The 18,831-nt window shown below is 36.2% G+C and overlaps 1 pseudogene; it reads left to right on the plus strand.

Moving 5' to 3' along the window:
• The first annotated feature begins 7,210 nt into the window (after positions 1-7,210).
• Positions 7,211-18,823, plus strand: LOC110269587 (lupeol synthase-like; annotated as a pseudogene).
• The last annotated feature ends 8 nt before the right edge of the window (positions 18,824-18,831 follow it).

The raw sequence follows: 18,831 nt of genomic DNA on the forward strand, positions 1-18,831 counted from the left end.
ATCAACTCACGAATGAAATTATGTGGAGAAAAGATAACTGACAATGATATGTTAGAAAAAACTTTCTCGACCTTCCATGCCTCGAATGTGCTCCTGCAGTAGCAGTATCGAGAAAAAGGATTTAAAAAATATTCTAAGTTAATTTCTTGCCTTCTTGTTGCTGAACACAACAATGAGTTGCTCTTAAAAAATCATGAAGCGTGCCCAGCTAGCGCCACTCCATTTCCTGAAGTAAATGCGGCAAATTACCCCAGAAGAGGTAAATGGGAAGGTTTTAATAACAAGAAAAATTATGGAAGGAAAATGATGGAATAGTTTAATATGTGGGATTGTTAAGTATCCATGTAAATAAATAATGTAAAGAACTTATTATTAAGTTTTATTTTCTATGATGTATAATGTTCTTGAATTTTGAAATCATTAAATGTGTCAAGTTTTAAAATAAAATTTTAGTATATGCCATTATGTACAGTGTTTCTTAGAAAAATAATTCCAATCAAGTATTCAATTTAACTGTGCATACTACTCATTTTATTATTATTTGTCTTTGAAGAAAATGACAAGGATATATAATGAAAATGTATGCCTTGCGGATAGTACAAGTTCGCACACCATTCTTAAAAGTGATATATATTTTGCCCATCTTGTGCCAAAAGAAGAATATGTTAATACTATTATTGGCTCAGGCAATGTGATTGAAGGCTCCGGAAGAGCTATAATTTTGTTTCCCAAAGGAACAAAATTCATAATAAATAATGCACTATTGTCTACCAAGTCTCTAAGAAACTTGTTGAGGTTTAAAGATATTCGCCGAAATGGATATCATATTGAGACTCTGAATGAGAAAAATCATGAGTACTTATGTATCACAACTCATGATTCAAATAAAAAGGTTATATTAGAAAAGTTACCCTCACTTTCATCTGGGTTATATTATACCAAGATTAGTGCAATTCAATCACATGCCACTGTAAACCAGAAGTTTACTAGCCCAAATGAATTCATAACTTGGCACGACCGATTGGGTCATCCGGGAACAACTATGATGAGGAGAATTATTGAAAACTCTCATGGACATTTACTAAAGAACCAGAAGATTCTTAAATCTAGTGAATTTTGTTGTGCTTCATGTTCTCAGAGAAAGTTAATTTTAAGGCCATCACCAGTAAAGATTAGATTTGAGTCCCCTGAATTCTTAGAAAGGATTCAAGGCGATATATGTGGACCTATTCATCCACCATGTGGATCTTTTAGATATTTTATGGTCCTAATAGACACATCTTCGAGATGGTCACATGTGTGCTTATTGTCTTCTCGCAACCTGGCGTTTGCGAGATTACTGGCTCAAATTATTCGATTAAAAGCACAGTTTCCAAAAAATCCAATCAAAGCAATTCATCTTGATAATGCTGGTGAATTTACTTCCCAGGCATTTGATGCTTATTGTATGGCTAATGGAATAAGTGTTAAACATCCCGTAACTCATGTTCACACACAAAATGGGTTAGCAGAATCATTTATTAAACGTCTCCAATTAATTGCTAGACCCTTACTTATGAGAATAAATCTCCCAACCTCGGTTTGGGGCATGCTATTTTACATGCCGCAGCACTTATTCGTTTGAGGCCAACGAGTTACCATAAGTTCTCTCCTATGCAATTAGCTTTTGACTAGCAGCTAAATGTTTCCCATTTAAGAATATTTGGGTGTGCGATATATGTTTCCATTGCACCACTTAATCGCACCAAAATGGGACCCCAAAGAAAATTGGAGACATATGTTGGATATGATTCTCCCTATATAGTGACGTATCTTGAGATACAAATTAGAGATGTATTTAAATCCCAGTTTGCGGATTGTCATTTTGATGAATCAAAATTTCTAACATTAGGGGGGAGAGAATAAGCTTCCTGAAAAGAAACTTAATTGGAATGCATCATCCTTGATGCATTTAGATCCTCGATCAGGGCAATGTGAACTAGAAGTTCAAAAGATTATACATTTGCAAAGAATAGCAAATGAATTGCCTGATGCATTTTTCGATACAAAGAGGATAACCAAGTCGTATATACCAGCGGAAAATGTCCCAATTCGAATTGAGGTCCTAGTTGGACAAATTGCCACAGAAGCAAATACACGCCAGAAGCGTGGCAGGCCTGTCGGTTCCAAAGACAAAAATTCTCGAAAGAGAAAAGAGGTAAATACTATTCCTGTTGAAAAAGACATAGCAAAGACACCTGCAGTTGTCCAAAATTATATGATTTTAACGCCAGAAGACGTTCAGGTACCTGAAAATTGTGAAAATGACGAGATCTCGATAAATTATGTCTTTACAGGAGAAAAATGGGACCGAAATAAGACAATTGTCAATGAAATATTTGCATATAATGTGGCATTAAATATCATGCATGAAAATAAGGATCTTGAGGCAAGATCAGTCGAAGAATATCGACAAAGGAATGATTAGCCAAAATAGGAAGAAGTCATGAAGGCTGAATTAGACTCACTTGCAAAACGTGAAGTCTTTGGACCTGTAGTCCGTACACCAGAAGATGTAAAATTTGTTGGATACAGGTGGGTATTTGTGAGAAAACGAAATGAGAAAAATGAAGTTGTGCACTACAAAGCCCGACTTGTGGCACAAGATTTTTCATAAAGGCTCGGTATAGATTATGAAGAAACGTATTCCCCCGTAGTGGATGCAATAACATTGTGTTATTTGGTAAGTTTATCTCCATATCATAAACTGCATATGTATTTAATGGATGTAGTAACAGCCTACTTATACGGCTCATTAGATCGTGATATCTATATGAAAGTCCCTGAAGGACTAAAGATATCTAAACCATCCAATGAATATTCGCAAGGGTTATACTCAGTCAAATTGCAAAGATCTTTATATGGTCTGAAGCAATCTGGACGAATGTGGTATAATCGTCTTACTGAGTATCTGGCCAAAAATGGATTTAAGAATGATGATATTTGTCCATGTGTTTTCATAAAGAAATTTGCATCTGGATTCATTATAATTGCTGTGTACGTTGATGATTTAAATATCATTGGGACTCCTGAAGAGATTCCAACAATTATAAAAACTCTAAAAGAAGAGTTTGAGATGAAAGATCTTAGAAAGACTAAATTTTGTTTCGGCCTGTAGATCGAACATAAAAAAAAATAGGATCTTTATTCATTAAACAACATATACAGAAAAGATCTTGAAGAGATTTTATATGGATAAGTCACATCCATTAAGTACCCCAATGATGTGGAAAAGGATCAATTCCGTCCTAAAGAAGAAAATGAAGATATCCTTAGTCCTGAAGTACCATATCTTAGTGCCATTGGAGCGCTAATGTATATTGCTAATAATACGCGACCTGACATATCATTTGCGGTGAATTTACTAGCAAGGTATAGTTTCTCTCCAAGCAGAAGACATTGGAGTGGAATCAAGCAAATCTTTCGATATCTTCATAGAACGATTGATATGGGATTGTTTTATCCCTATGGATCCAAGTCACAGTTAGTTAGTTATGCAGATGTTGGATACTTGTCTGATCCACATAAAGGGAGATCTCAAACAGGATACCTATTCACATATGGTGGTACAGCTATATCATGGAGGTCCATGAAACAGACAATAGCAGCAACCTCCTCTAATCATGCTGAAATACTAGCGATACATGAAGCTAGTCGCGAGTGTTTTTGGCTGAGGTGTTTGATCCAATATATTCTGTCATCATGTGGACTGATTAATCAGAAGATAGCTCCAATTGTTCTGTTTGAAGATAATACAGCATGTATTGCTCAACTTAAAGGCAGATACATCAAAGGTGATAGAACAAATCATATTTCTCCCAAATTCTTCTTCACTCATGATCTTCAAAATCAAGGGACAATTGATGTCCAACAGATCCGCTCAAGTGACAATCTGGCAGATTTATTTATAAAGTCACTCCCAAAATCCTACTTTGAAAGATTGGCACATGAGATTGGGATGCGCCGATTTCGAGACATTAAATGATGTCGACAAGTGGGGGAGACTGTACTCTTTTTTCCTTGGTCAGGTTTTTTTTTTCTATTGGGTTTTTCTTGACAAGGTTTTTAATGAGGCAGTCCCCCATCATAAAGAATTTTGTACTCTTTTTCCTTCACTAAAGTTTTTCCCATTGGGTGTAAGGTTTTAATGAGGCATAATTCTAAATAGTCATCCAAGGGAAAGTGTTACGATAAGAATGAAGTGGATGAACATGTGCGGCTCATCTTTTCTATACGGAAATGCTACGTTATCAATGTCCTTTCATTTAATGATAGTGGAAAAAAAAAAGCTTTTTTGCATGTATAAATAGAGGTTGAACCTCAATGAATAACACACAAGTAATAAAACAATTCTTTCTCTTTTCTTACTTACAAATATTCCTTTTTCTCTCTTTCTTATCTATGTGTAATTTTAAATTATACTAATTATAATATTAATATAAATATATAAATTATTTATATTATAGTGAAATAAGAATATATTTATATTTTTTATTTATATTTATCTTTTTTATTTATTTTACAACACTTCTCTTTTAGACTTTTATTAAAGTGATTAGTTTAGTTGTTGCAAACGAAGATAATTAACAAAGAATATCACATTTAGTAAACTATAAAAACTTATATAAGAAGGAGACCAATATATTTAACAGTTGGTAAATACAAATATTTTTCGTTTCTATATCATCGATTGCGATGGTAAATCTTAGTCATTTTTCTTTAGAGAAAAGCTTTTTCTTGAAGAAATGCTTTTGTAATATTAATGTTTATGTTTTTAATTGTAACACAGTAACACTTATTCAAGAGGAAGTTCTCTTTCAAAAAAGTGATTAGCTTGACTATCACAAACGAACACAATTAGTAAAGAATATTACATTTAGCAAACTATGAGAATCCATATATAAATAGGTGTATATATATAATAGTTATTAAATGTGAAATTATTTCTTTTTTATACGTCTTCAATAGTTAGGAGTGTTCATGGATTGGATTTAATTTGTATATTTGTGGTGTTTATCCAAATTTGATCTGCACACTAATAGAATTAGATTGCGAATTTTGTGTAGGTATTCGCATATCCGCATATCCGCAAAAATAAAGAAATAAATAAGTAAATATTCTTTTTATGTTTTATTTCAACTAATAATTATTATATATGTTGTATTATTTTAATTTATTATTTAAAAAAAGTATGTTTAATATTATTTTAAGAGTAAATATATTAAAAGAATAAAAAAATGAATTTTGTTGATATTTTTTAATAAAAATAAACTTTTAAAAATATTTTTGTGTTTTGCGGATATATCCGATAGCCGATCCAATAATTTTTGTGCAGATCAGATCGAAATTTTAGCCATATCCAATCCGATCCGATCGCATTCATCCGTATTGTTAAATTTTAATTATTTATTTTACAGAAAATTTTTTTTCTTAAAAAAATACTTTTGTAATATTAATGTCCACGTTTTTAATTCCAACATTTGTTAAAAAAAAAATTCTTTTGGAAAATTGATTAGCTTGATTGTCACATTCAGTGAACTATGAGAATCTATATATAGATGCCTATATATCCAACCGTTGCCAAATATGAAATTATTTTTGGTTTAATTACTATGTTATTCTTTATAATTTTACAAAATTTTTAATTAGATTTTTATATTTTTTTTTTTAATTGAGTCATTGTACCAAAAATTTTTTTAATTGAGTCTCTAAAATTTTTTTCTTTTTATTTAGGTCCTTGCACACTAAATTTTTTTAATTAAATCCCTATACAATTAAACTAATTATTGTCAAGGGAGACTTAATTAAAAAAAATTGGTGCAAAGACTCAATTAAAAAAAAAATTTAAAAACTTAATTAAAAATTTTGCAAAACTATAGAAACTAATAAAGTAATTAAACCTTCTATATATCCTACATGCCCGCTTTTCATTATAACTATACCTTGATTAAGGCATCATATCCTTTGATATTTTAAGAGTCTTGCTAAAACTTATTTCAATAATAAAAAATATTTAAGAGACAATAAAAAATTAATACAATACAGTTTAAAGTTATTTTATTTTCGTATTTTTTATTTTATTTTGTATTTAATTTTTTAAACACTGTTTAAATAATTAAATAATATTAGTTATAAAAAATATATAATTATAAATATTAAATTAAATAAAATAATTTTACGTTATTATCTTTCTAGAATTACTATTAATAAGTTTCTTACGCCTAGTTGTACATGAAAAAAATAATTAAATGTTATTCTCACATGTTGATTGACTTCAATACAGAGTAGCAATGGCGGTTTCCCTGCTTGGGAGCCTCAAAGAAAATGTTTAGAGGTAACAACATTTAATTTGGAGGCAAGATTAATTATGGACTTTGTTTTAATTAGTAACACCATTTTAATTAAGAGGAGTGCTACACGTACAAGTCATTTGATTTACAAGTCATCGTACAAGTTGGGATAAACTTAACAAAAAACACGCTGACTCATATGACCCATATACGATTTCCATGGCGTGCTCCTCTTTCTCCTTCTCCTCTTCCTTCTTCTTCTCCTTCTCCTTCTCCTTCTTCTTCTCCTCTTCCTTCTTCTTCTCCTTCTTCTTCTTCCATGAAAACAAATTTCTTGTCAAATTTGATTTCCTTTGTGCGTTCTCTCTTTGTCTTTTCATTCGTTGTTTTATCTGTGTTTATCACTGGTATTCTTGCTTCGTTTTTTTTTTTTCGATTTTCATGGTTTCTGAAATCAAGTTTTGAAATCGTTTTGAAGATAATGGAACTTCAGAAATACACCCAAACGATTATAGAAATACACCCGAACAATTACATAAATACACCCAAAGAATTACAGAAATACACCCAAACGGTTACACGAATTCACCCAAACGATTATAAAAATACACCCAAATGATTACAGAAATACACCCAACGGATTACGAAAACCTCCTCATCTTCTGCTGCTTCTTCTTCTTCAAAAACGATTTCAGAGTTTGATGTCAAAAAATAATGGACATCGAGAATAACGAAGAAAGAAAACAGAAAAGAAGAAGAAGAAGAAAAAGAAGAAGAAGAAGAAGAGGCATGGAGAAAAAAAAAGAAGAAGAAATAAAAGACTTGTATGACTTGTATGTGAAAAGACTTGTATGTGGAGAATTTCTCTTTAATTATTGCAAAAATTCAATCTAACAGAATTTTTTAAAAGCGTTATCGTTGAAATGGAGTAAGATTTACATAAAAAATTAAATATATTTATGTATGACACATTAAATTTGTTAGATATATAATCATTTATATATGACTACTTAATATTTTAAAATTTTGGTACAAGCAATTTCATAACATAAAAAAAAAAAGGAATTTTTAAAGAAGGTTTATAATTAGATCTGTATTGTTCCAAATATCAAAATTTATCTACAATTTCATATTTCAAGCACAAAAATAATTTGCACAAAAGAATATATTAGATATATAATTATTGATATATTTTTATTTGACATCTAATTAAATTTTTAGGACAAATAATTTCGTGACATTATAAGATCTTTTATATTATGAAATTAGTTCATCAATGCAATTAATAATTTGAGTTCCATGTTGTGAAATAGTTATGTAGAGTGCACATCATCGGCACTGCAGGGCTTGCTTATATTTAGAGAGCAATACCCAATGCATAGAAGACAAGAAATAGATCATTCTATTTCCAAGGCAATCCATTTCATTCAAAACTCTCAAAATTCAGATGGCTCATGGTATTGTATCTTTTTTTCTTTTTTTCCTGCTAATGACTTGGGATGCATTAGTCATTATCATTCTGATAAAAAACATGGCACGCCAAAAGTAACAAAATGATTTCTTATGCTATCTCATTTGTAAGGATTGGATGTAATGTATTAGAACTAATGAAATTCTTGTTTTAAATTTAAATTGTTTATTAAGGGTCCTTTGGGAAGGTTTAAATATTATTTTTTTGAGCTTTTAGCTTATAAAAAATAATAGTGATCCGACCGTTATAAATACTAAGTTATAACTCGGCATCACAACTCATAAGTCGGCTAAATAAATGCATAGTTCGGTGTTACGCGTTATCAACCGAATACAACGGCTTGCGTACTAAGATTAAAACGTCTGAACAGATATCATCACCTATTAAGCCTTATTATTATTCTTCAATTCAGACGATGAAACAAAAGTATAACCGACTTGTTTTACTCCGCCTATAAAGGTATAATATCTTTTCTTTAATTGGACACATTAAATTCTCAATACTGACTTAAACTTTGGAGTGCCTTTGCAGGTACATTCCTCCCTTGTTCCTTACTCACGTTCTGTGCAATTGGACATCTCCTCGGAGAAAAGCTCGGACTTCCACGAAGCTCATAGGTCGGCACCAAAGATAACAACTCGGCGTCGACTCCCAGGGACCGAGCTCTCCCTTCAGGTATCCATACAAGAACAATTGGCGCCCACCGTGGGGCCGAGAATATAATCCCTTCCATATATCATCGGCCTCGAGGTTCTCGCCCGAAGTCATGGCTGAACAGCTTCCACCCATGCCATCCGAATTCCTTCAGATGGTGACCGAGTTACGGCAAGCCGACCAGCGCATGGCCGAAGAGAACCAAAGAATGACAAATCAAATTGCCAACTTGAATAACACCCGAATCGAAAACAACAACGATCGGCAAGAACGGATAGAAGAAGCCGAGCATCAGTCAGGGCCGATACACGTCTCTGACACTGCTCGGCACGAAGAGGAGAAACCCGAGCTTAATCAAGAAGCTCGGCTAGACGATGAGGACGACAATAAAGAAGACTCCCCTGGGCCATTCATGGCCGAGGTGATGAATTTCGTATTACCCATGAGGTTCACTCTGCCGACCACCCTAACTCCATATGATAGGTTAGGTGATCCGAAGAAATATATCAAAAAGTTCACCTCCATAATGATAGTAAACGGTGCATCTTACTTAGACGGTCCTGCACTTGATTGGTTTTGTTCTTTGCCTGCAGGTTCTATTTCTCGCTTTCGAGACCTATCAAAGCCCTTTGAGGGACACTTTGCTGGATCGGCCATCTACCTACACGACTCCGATTACCTGAATACAATCAAGCAAGGCCAGCATGAAAGCCTCAAGGACTACATGACGCGCTTCACAAAGATAGCCATGAGAATACCCGACCTCCACCCCGAGGTGGAACTGCACGCAATAAAAGGCGGACTCCGACTAGGGAAATTCCAGGAAACCATTGCTGTAGCCAAGCCTAAGACTATGGCCGAGTTCCGTGAAAAGGCTAAAGGTCAAATAGACATCAAGGAACTCCGACAAGCTCGGAAAACAGAAAAATCACACTACCGAGACAACGACAAAACACAAGACAATAAGAAGAACTTCAAACCGACTTCGTGATATGAGTCCTACACTCAATTCAACACCAAGCGCAACGACATCATTAAGGAGATCTTGAATTCGAAATTGATCAAACCGCCAAGAAAAGCCGGCAGTTACCCAGATTCAAAAGGCACAGACAGATCAAAATACTGCCCTTTCCACCAAAAGCACGGACACACTACCAACGAGTGTGTCATCGCCAAAGACCTTCTGGAGCGATTAGCTCGGCAAGGTCACCTGGACAAGTACATCGGCTGCCACATACAATGACGAACAAACCCTGGTGAACAAAACTCGGCGACACAGCATGGTCGAGATAAAGACCGGCCGAACACCAGCCATCCTGACCGACCAAGACGTATTATTAACTGTATTTCTGGAGGTTTTGCAGGTGGAGGAAAAGAAAACGATCTTACCGAGCTATGCTTTCCATAGAATCCGATCAAACTCAACAACAGACACTTCCACAGTTTCCTCAGATAACATTCCAGACAGCCGACCACAACACCAATGTGGCAAATCTAGATGACCCAGTCGTAATCTCCCTGCAGCTCGGAGATCTCCTAGTCAAAACGGTGTTACTGGACCCAGTGAGCAGTGCCGACGTTCCCTTTTATTCCACATTCCAAAAAATGAAACTAAGCAGCAACATCCTCCAACCTTCCACTGGAGACCTGGTAGGTTTCTTAGGTGAGAGAGTCCCGGTTATGGGCTTTGTGTGGTTACAAACCACACTCGGTGAGTTTCCCCCGTCAAAAACTTCAGACATTCAATACTTAGTGGTTAACTGTTTTAGTCCTTACAATTTGATACTTGGCCGACCTTTCCTAAATAGGTTCGGTGCCATAGTCTCTACAATTCATCTATGTGTTAAGTTCCCTTTACAGGATAACACAATTGCAACAATTCATAGTGATGCCCGAGAGGCCAGGGAATGCTACAACAACAGTCTCAAAAGACCTAACCCAAACATAAAAGCCCATGTTCACAACATCGGCAGCAGGGACGAGCTCCCAGCTCTGGCCGACCTTGATCCACGACCAAAAAATCTACTTCACAGAAAGCTCGAACAAATTCACTTACGTCGGCTCACATTACCCTCAGAAGAGAAATCCTCATTCCGAGCATTTTTACAACAAAATGCCGACATGTTTGCTAGGACCCCAGCTGATATGCCAAGCATCGATCCATCCATCATATCCCACAAGCTGGCATTAGATCCATCCGTCCGACCTGTAGCACAGAAAAAGAGAAATCTCGGCCATGATCGCAAACAAGCTTCCCTGGAAGAAACCAAGAAGCTCATCAACGCCGGTTTCATCCAAGAAATCAGATTCACAACATGGCTGGCGAATGTCTTCATGGTGAAAAAACATAACGGTAAATGGCGCATGTGTGTTGATTTCACCGATCTCAACAAAGCATGCCCCAAAGATTCCTATCCTTTGCCCTCTATTGATTGCCTAGTTGATAATGCCTCTGATTATGAAAAACTTAGCTTTATGGATGCATATTCTGGCTATAACCAGATCCAAATGCATCCATCCGATCAAAATAAGGCAGCCTTTATTACTGAATATGGAAACTATTGTTATAAAGTCATGCCATTTGGGCTTAAGAATGCATGTGCAACATATCAACGTCTAATGGACAAAGTCTTCGCCAAGCAGATCGGCAGGAACATTGAGGTCTACGTTGACGATATGGTCGCCAATACAAAGATCGGCAACAATAACCTTGACGACCTCGCAGAAATCTTCGGTCAACTAAGAAAATACAACATGCGGTTAAATCCCAAGAAGTGTGCATTTGGCGTTCAGAGCGGCAAATTCTTCGGCTTCATGCTCACTAGCCGAGGTATCGAGGAAAATCCAGAAATATGCCGAGCTGTTTTAGACATGACAAGCCCACAAACCATCAAAGAAGTTCAACGGCTAACAGGGAGACTTGCTGCACTCTCTAGATTCTTACCTTGCCTGGCTTCTAAATCTTTACATTTTTTTCCAAACTTTAAAAAAGAAAAAAGCTTTCCAATGGACTGATGACTGCGAACAAGCATTCACAATTATTAAAGAAAATTTTTCAAAACCCCCAATTTTACAAACCCCCCTTTCAAAGGGAACCACTATTCTTATATTTATCTGTCACTAACTGGGCTGTAAGCTCCGCTCTTGTCGCAGAAAGGGAAAAGAAGCAGCTCCCGATCTATTTTACTAGCAAAACATTACAGAATGTAGAGCTTCAATATCCGAGCATTGAGAAGTTGGCCCTAGCCCTTGTTTTCTCGGCCAGAAGACTCCGACCATATTTTCAGAACCATGAAATCCATGTTCGGACAGATCATCATTTACGATAAGTCCTTCAGAAACCAGAGCTTGCTGGCCGACTAGTAAAATGGTCGGTTGAACTTTCAGAATTTGATATCAAGTACGAAGGCTAATCATCCATCAAGTCCCAATTCTTGGCCAACTTCATCGCCGAGTTCTCAGTACCAGACAAAACTGAAGACTACATCGAATGGTCTTTATACGTCGATGGGTCCTCCATCCCAAAAGGATGTAGAGCAGGTATCATACTTGATGATAGCCACGGCAACGTCATTGAACATTCCCTCTATTTTTCATTCAAAGCAAGCAACAATCAAAGTGAGTATGAAGCCCTAATTGCCGGTCTTAGACTCGCTGTTGACCTAAACATCACCGAACTTAAGGTATACTGCGACTCCTTACTCATCGTCCAGCAGGTAAACAACTTATACCAAGTAAAGGACCCTTTGATTTCTAAATACCTTGACATCGTACAATATTTACTTTCAAAATTTTCTAAATACGAAATACAGCACATATCGAGGGAGACTAATGGCCGAGCTGACATTCTGTCTAAACTCGCCAGTACTCAACCAAACGGGTCATCCCTTTATCAATCAACATTGCTCCAACCAAGCATTGAACTCACAAAAATCTTAAGTGTAACACAGGAAGCAAATTGGAGATCTCCATACATAGACTATCTTCGGACAGGAATCTTGCCAGGCGACGTCGAAAATGTCCGACACTTTCGCTGACAAGCCTTCTTTTTTACAATTTCTAACAATTGCCTATATAGACGAGGACTCTCTCGTCCGTTACTAAAATGTCTTTGCAGAACAGAAGCCGAACTTGCACTTGCCGAGGCACATGAAGGGATCTGTGGTACACACCTCGGAGCCTGAAGCCTGTCTTCAAAAATCCTCAGAGCTGGATTATACTGGCCGACACTAAGACAAGATTGCCAAACAAAAGTCAAAAGTTGTAACAACTGCCAGAAACACAGTCCGATCACACATCTCCCGGCCAAACTCCTACACTATTCCGAGGTAAGTTGGCCGTTCAACCAATGGGGCATAGATATCCTCGGCTCTTTTCCAACAGCAGCAGGGCAGGTAAAAGTCCTGGTTGTCGGAATTGACTATTTTTCCAAATGGATAGAGGCACAGCCTCTAGCCAAGATTACATCACAACAAATGCTTTCTTTTGTCTGGAAATATATTATTTGTCGATTCAGCATTCCTCGGCACATTATCACAGATAATGGTTGCTAGTTTGCCGATAAAAAAATCACATCCTTCTTGCAGGACTTGAAAATCAAACAACACTTTTCATCAGTAGAACACTCACAAAAAATAGGTTAACTGAAACTGCAAATAAAGTCATACTACATGCTCTAAGAAAGAAACTGGATGATGCAAAAGGCCTCTGGGCCGAGCTTATCCTAGAGATCATATGGGGATACAACACCATAATCCACTCAACCACAAAGGAAACACCCTTCTGGCTAGTCTATGGTTCAGACGCAATGATACCTGTGGAGATCTCCCAGTACTCACTGCGCACTGAAATGGCCGACCATACTACAAAAGAAACAGCTCGGCAATCCGAACTCGACCTCCTGGAAGAAGTCAGATCGTCCATAGCAATCAAACAATTGGCTATGCAACAACTCATAGCTCGAAGATATAACAAAAGACTTCACTCAAGGTCTTTCCAAGTAAACGACCTTGTGCTCAGAAAAATAGAACAAGCTAGAAGACCCTCAACACATGGTAAACTAGCAGCAAACTGGGAAGGTCCTTTCCGAGTTATTGAGGTACTCGGGCACGGTGCCTACAAACTTCAAACCTTAGATGGTAACACTCTCCCAAATACTTGGAATGTGTCCTCTTTAAAGTTATATTACAGTTAAAACCAGGGACAGGCTAGTACTCTTTTTCCTACTACCAAGATTTTTCCCACAATGGGTTTTGCTTGGAGAGGTTTTAACGAGGCTAGCCTACTTAGGCCTTTGGAATCAAAGGTTTTACCATAAATAAACTCCTTATCCAATCAATACTTTTTGCATTTCATACTTCTCAATTATTTGTCAAAAATTTATACCACCGATCTATACTCCGAATCCGACCATTCGGAAACAATCATTCAATCAGCTAACCGATCTTAATCGAAATCCGACCATTCGGAAACAAATCATTCAATCAACTAATCAATCTTAATCGGAAACCGATCATTCCAAAGCTATCAGTCAAACAAATAACCGATCTATCTCGGAATCCGATCATTCAGAATTTATCAATCAAACAAATAACCGACCTTGCTCAGAATCTATCAATCAAACAAATATCCGATCTTAATCGGAAGCCGATCATTCAGAATATATCAATCAAAATTGCCGATCTTATTCCGAAACCGACCATTCGGAACTTCTCAGGTAAACAAATGGCCAATCTTACCCCAAATCAGATTACTCGGAATTAATCACTCAAACAAATTGCCGAGAACAACTCGAAAATGGACCATTCAAAATTTATCAACAATACTGCCGATCATTAAACAGAAAATGGTTACACCAAATATTATCAAATCAAATAAACCCTAATCCTATTACTTGGCATCTCCCTTAACTCGGCCAACTCGGCCTTTCCTCAACGTTAACAAATCTTTATCAAAACTCCATCACCTGAAACAAATCTACACAACACTATGATATGTTTTATCCATATCAAGCAATCTGGCTAAAAGCCACAATCACAAAAACAAATAACACTGATAACATATTCATATACTAATCATAACATGCAAAAAGCATGAAGTCAGAAGCATTATAAGTTACTTTCTCTCAGAAACAGTACCAACACAACATTACAAAAATAGGCTCACCTCAGAAGCCAAATAGTTTACCAAAATAAATTATCCAAAAATACAACAACCACAGCCTATTGAACATTTTCATCCCCCCTCTTCTTCAGCACCATCATCCTCAACCATGGCCCCATCCAGAACAATCTTACCCGGATCCATCTGATCAAAATCAACATTAGGAGCTAAGAACCTGGCTTGCAGAGAAGCTCGCTCAAACCCCTCAATAAAAGAGTCTAAGATCGCTGTCTCCTTACTCTTTTCTAAACATTTTAACTCCACAGTCAACTCCACCATCCGAGTACTCATACTTGACAGATCAGCCTCTTTCTTTTTAACATCCTCTACCTCTTTTGCATAATTTTCCTTCATCAATTTTAGCTCTTTCTCAAGATCAGCTAATTTATTCTCCAGTTCTGTAACCCTCGCACTCTTCAAGCTCAACTGTTCCTCCAACTTCACATCTGGCTTCTACTCGGCCACTTGGCGATGTTTCTTCTCTTGGCTGCGCCCCAAACTCGCAAGCCGAAGTCCAACAACCTTCAACAATAACAGAGCATTTGATCACACACATACCAAAGCAATAAATAAAATAGTAAATCACATACATACCTGCATATACTGGTCGATGACAACATCACCAACCTCACCAACCAAAATCACATCTGCCAACCCTTGACATACCTCATCTGTGACGGCCATATATGGAAAATCCTTCCCCCACAAAGATGACCCGTCACTCAGCTCGGCCACGTCATGTAACTTCTTCTGATTCTCATAAAACAATTTCAGCTCCTCTGCTGGAACCTCGTCTCGAACATCCTCGGACTCATCAGACAAATCCACCAAATCATGCTTCCTCTTCTTCAAAACAATCTTTCTCCTGCTCAGCTTGGGCTGGTTAACCTCGCCAACCCCTGCCACCTTGTCAACCTTAGATGACGAACCCTCTTTGTCCAAATTTTTGCTTTTTACCCTCGATCTCAAAGTCACAGCAAACACCCCTGGATATTTTCCACCTACAAAAGAAGCCAAAACAAGCAGTCAGAACATATCTCGACCCGGATAATAAAAGCAAAAATTCAAGTCCTCACCTAAATACTATATTACGGCTTCCCTATTATCCTCCCACTGAAGCAAGTCAAATACTGAGATTAACTCTTTCCAATCAACAGCATCAATCAGGTACTCTATGATGCACTCATTCTTCGCATTGATAATCTCCTGACCCAGAATACTCTGAGGCTCCGAACACCACCAAATCAGAAATTTCTCCCCAAAATGATCGTCCATATAAAAAGGGAACTCTCCCTCAACATTCCTAACTTTTACATACATTTCCTTGAAATTCTTAAAGGAGGATTTATATAGCTTGAAAACAGCAAATCGGGGAGAACTATTCAAGTTTACCCAACCCCCTTCCAAACTCCTTTAGCCTGAAATAACGAAAAGAACAACTCCACCGTCGGTTTCTCTTCCAAAAACTCCATGAGAACCTCAAAAGCACGAAGAAACGCCCACCTATTGGGATGCAGTTGGGAAGGTGCGCAGTTCAACTGCTTCAATAACTGACACTCAAAACCACTAAATGGAAGTTTCACCCTCAATTCCTCCAACACATTACTATACATGTAAAAGAACTCAAACCCTTCCTCCCCTATGAAACACCCTCTCACTAGAAGAACAAGGGAGTAACTCCAAATGAACACCAGACCCAGCCCTAACAATCTTACTTGTATCTATTTCTTTCACCGCTCCCTCATCCAGAAACAACGATGAATACTTCCTCACATCCTCATTAACCCAGTCATAAGACCAATCAATCATCTCTTTCTTCTCTTTTTCAAACCCCATTACTAGGTCACACAAGAAGAAAGACAAAACACAGAATAGCAAAACGCAGAAGAAGAGAAATCAGAACGTACCTCGTTTGCTCATTTCTTCTCTAGCAACCTCAAAAATCAATTTTACATTAACTAGAGAATCAGACTCTTCTCATTCCATTACATTTACCAAAAACAAATTTAACTAATGCCAGTTACTTTCCTCTATACCCACTACTAATCACATCAAACCGCCCCAGGGAAGCATTGAAAATGACAAAACCACTTAAATGCTATCATTACTTCTCTCTCTCCTCATTAAAAACAGCCACTTTTCACATTCTTTTATCTTTTCACATTTTTTAATTAAGCATATTAAACTAGGGCTCCAAACCTACTCCATCGGCTGAAGTTATGCATTCACTCAATAGCCAACTTATGCTTCATTAAAAGCTCAACCTGCTTCATTAAAACACTTTCACAGGCTAAGCTTGGGGGTTATGATCCGACCGTTACAAATATCAAGTCATAACTCGGCATCATGACTCATAACTCGGCCAAATAAATGCATAGTTCGGTGTTACGCGTTACCAACCGAATACAACGGCTTGCGTACTAAGATCAAAACGTCTGAACAGAAATCATCACCCATTAAGTCTTATTATTATTCTTCAATTCAGACGATGAAACAAAAGCATAACCGACTTGTTTTACTCCGCCTATAAAGGTATAACATCTTCTCCTTAATTGGACACATTGAATTCTCAATACTGACTTAAGTTTCGGAGTGCCTTTGCAGGTACATTCCCCCCTTGTTCCTTGCTCACGCTCTTCGCAATTGGATATCTCCTCAGAAAAAAGCTCGGACTTCCACGAAGCTCATAGGTCGGCAACAAAAATAACAACTCGGCGTCGACTCCCAGGGACCGAGCTCTCCCTTCAGATATCCATACAAAAATAAATAGTATTAATGTTTAGTGTAATTTTTAAAATTAAATTGTAGCTTTCTAAAAAGCTATTTAAGTACTTATAGAGAAGTTTAAAAAAAAAACTTCTCTCATAATAATTTTTTTTAAATAAATATTTTTAGAACTAAAAAATCAAATATAAAATAATTTATTTATAAACTATTTTTAATATAAATATTTATTATTTAAACTATTTTTTCAAAAGAAATTTAATTAAAGTATTTATCCAAACTGAACCTAAATCCAATATAATACAAAGGTTCATAGTACTTTACTATTATTATTGATGAGTACATTTACACAGGTATGATTGTTGGGGTATTTGTTATACCTATGGCACATGGTTTGCTGTGGAAGGAATTACCATAATAATCCTTCATTGGGCAAAGCTTGTGAATTTTTGTTGTCAAAACAACTTCCTAATGGTGGTTGGGGTGAAAATTACTTGTCAAGTCAAAACAAGGTTATGCCTTAATAAATTTGATTTTGCTCTTAATTTTGCACAATACTAGGAAATTCAAGAATATCATTTTGTTTTGATGTAGCCTTACATGCTCGATTTCCTTCATTCAGGTATATACAAATCTAGAAGGTAATCGGGCAAACTTAACTCAACCTTCATGGGCTTTATTGTCACTTATTGGAGCAGGACAGGTTAGAATTCTTGAATTTCATAATTTTTTATAGTGACATAATTAAAAGAAACATTACTACTATTAGTATTAACATATTAGTCCTTCAAACATACATACGACAAATAAGTTAATAAATTACTACAAATTATTGGAAATTTCTAAAAGATCCTTGTCAAATTAGAAATGACTACTATTACCTAACAACATCTTACAATTTTCAGATAATTAATTGTTTCTCAGAAAGAAGAATGAATTGAAGAATATACAATATATGGTATACAGTGAGATATATGATATTTACAAATGATGAGGTAACTGTGATATGAGAGAATGAATATCTTTTTATTTTTCTGTATTTATTTTTTCCGAATTAAGTTTAGATGCAAAGAATGTAAACTGTGCTAATCATTGGAATTTTGCTGTAAAAACTAAAAAGGCCGAGATAGATGCTACACCCATACACAAAGGAATAAAGTTAATAATCAATTCCCAAATGGAAGATGGAGATTTTCCACAGCCGGTAATTCTTCCATATTAATCATATCTTAGCATTTAGCAAAAGGGGTTCTATAATCAACATATATATAACTTTTACTAATTTCTAATCCAATTTTCCAGGACGCAACAGGAGTGTTTTTCAGAGAAACCGTCATAAACTATGCATCACATCGTAACATACCTATATGGGCTCATGGAGAGTATCGAAGCAGAGTGTTGCATGCATCATAATGTAAGCATAATTCATAAGAATATTTTCAATTTTCTCTTATTGATTCCATAGTCAATTTACAAATGGTAAACATGTAT

The sequence above is a fragment of the Arachis ipaensis genome, chromosome B1 (assembly GCF_059453495.1).
Source record: "Arachis ipaensis isolate K30076 ecotype BB chromosome B1, ASM5945349v1, whole genome shotgun sequence".
NCBI lineage: Eukaryota > Viridiplantae > Streptophyta > Magnoliopsida > Fabales > Fabaceae > Arachis > Arachis ipaensis.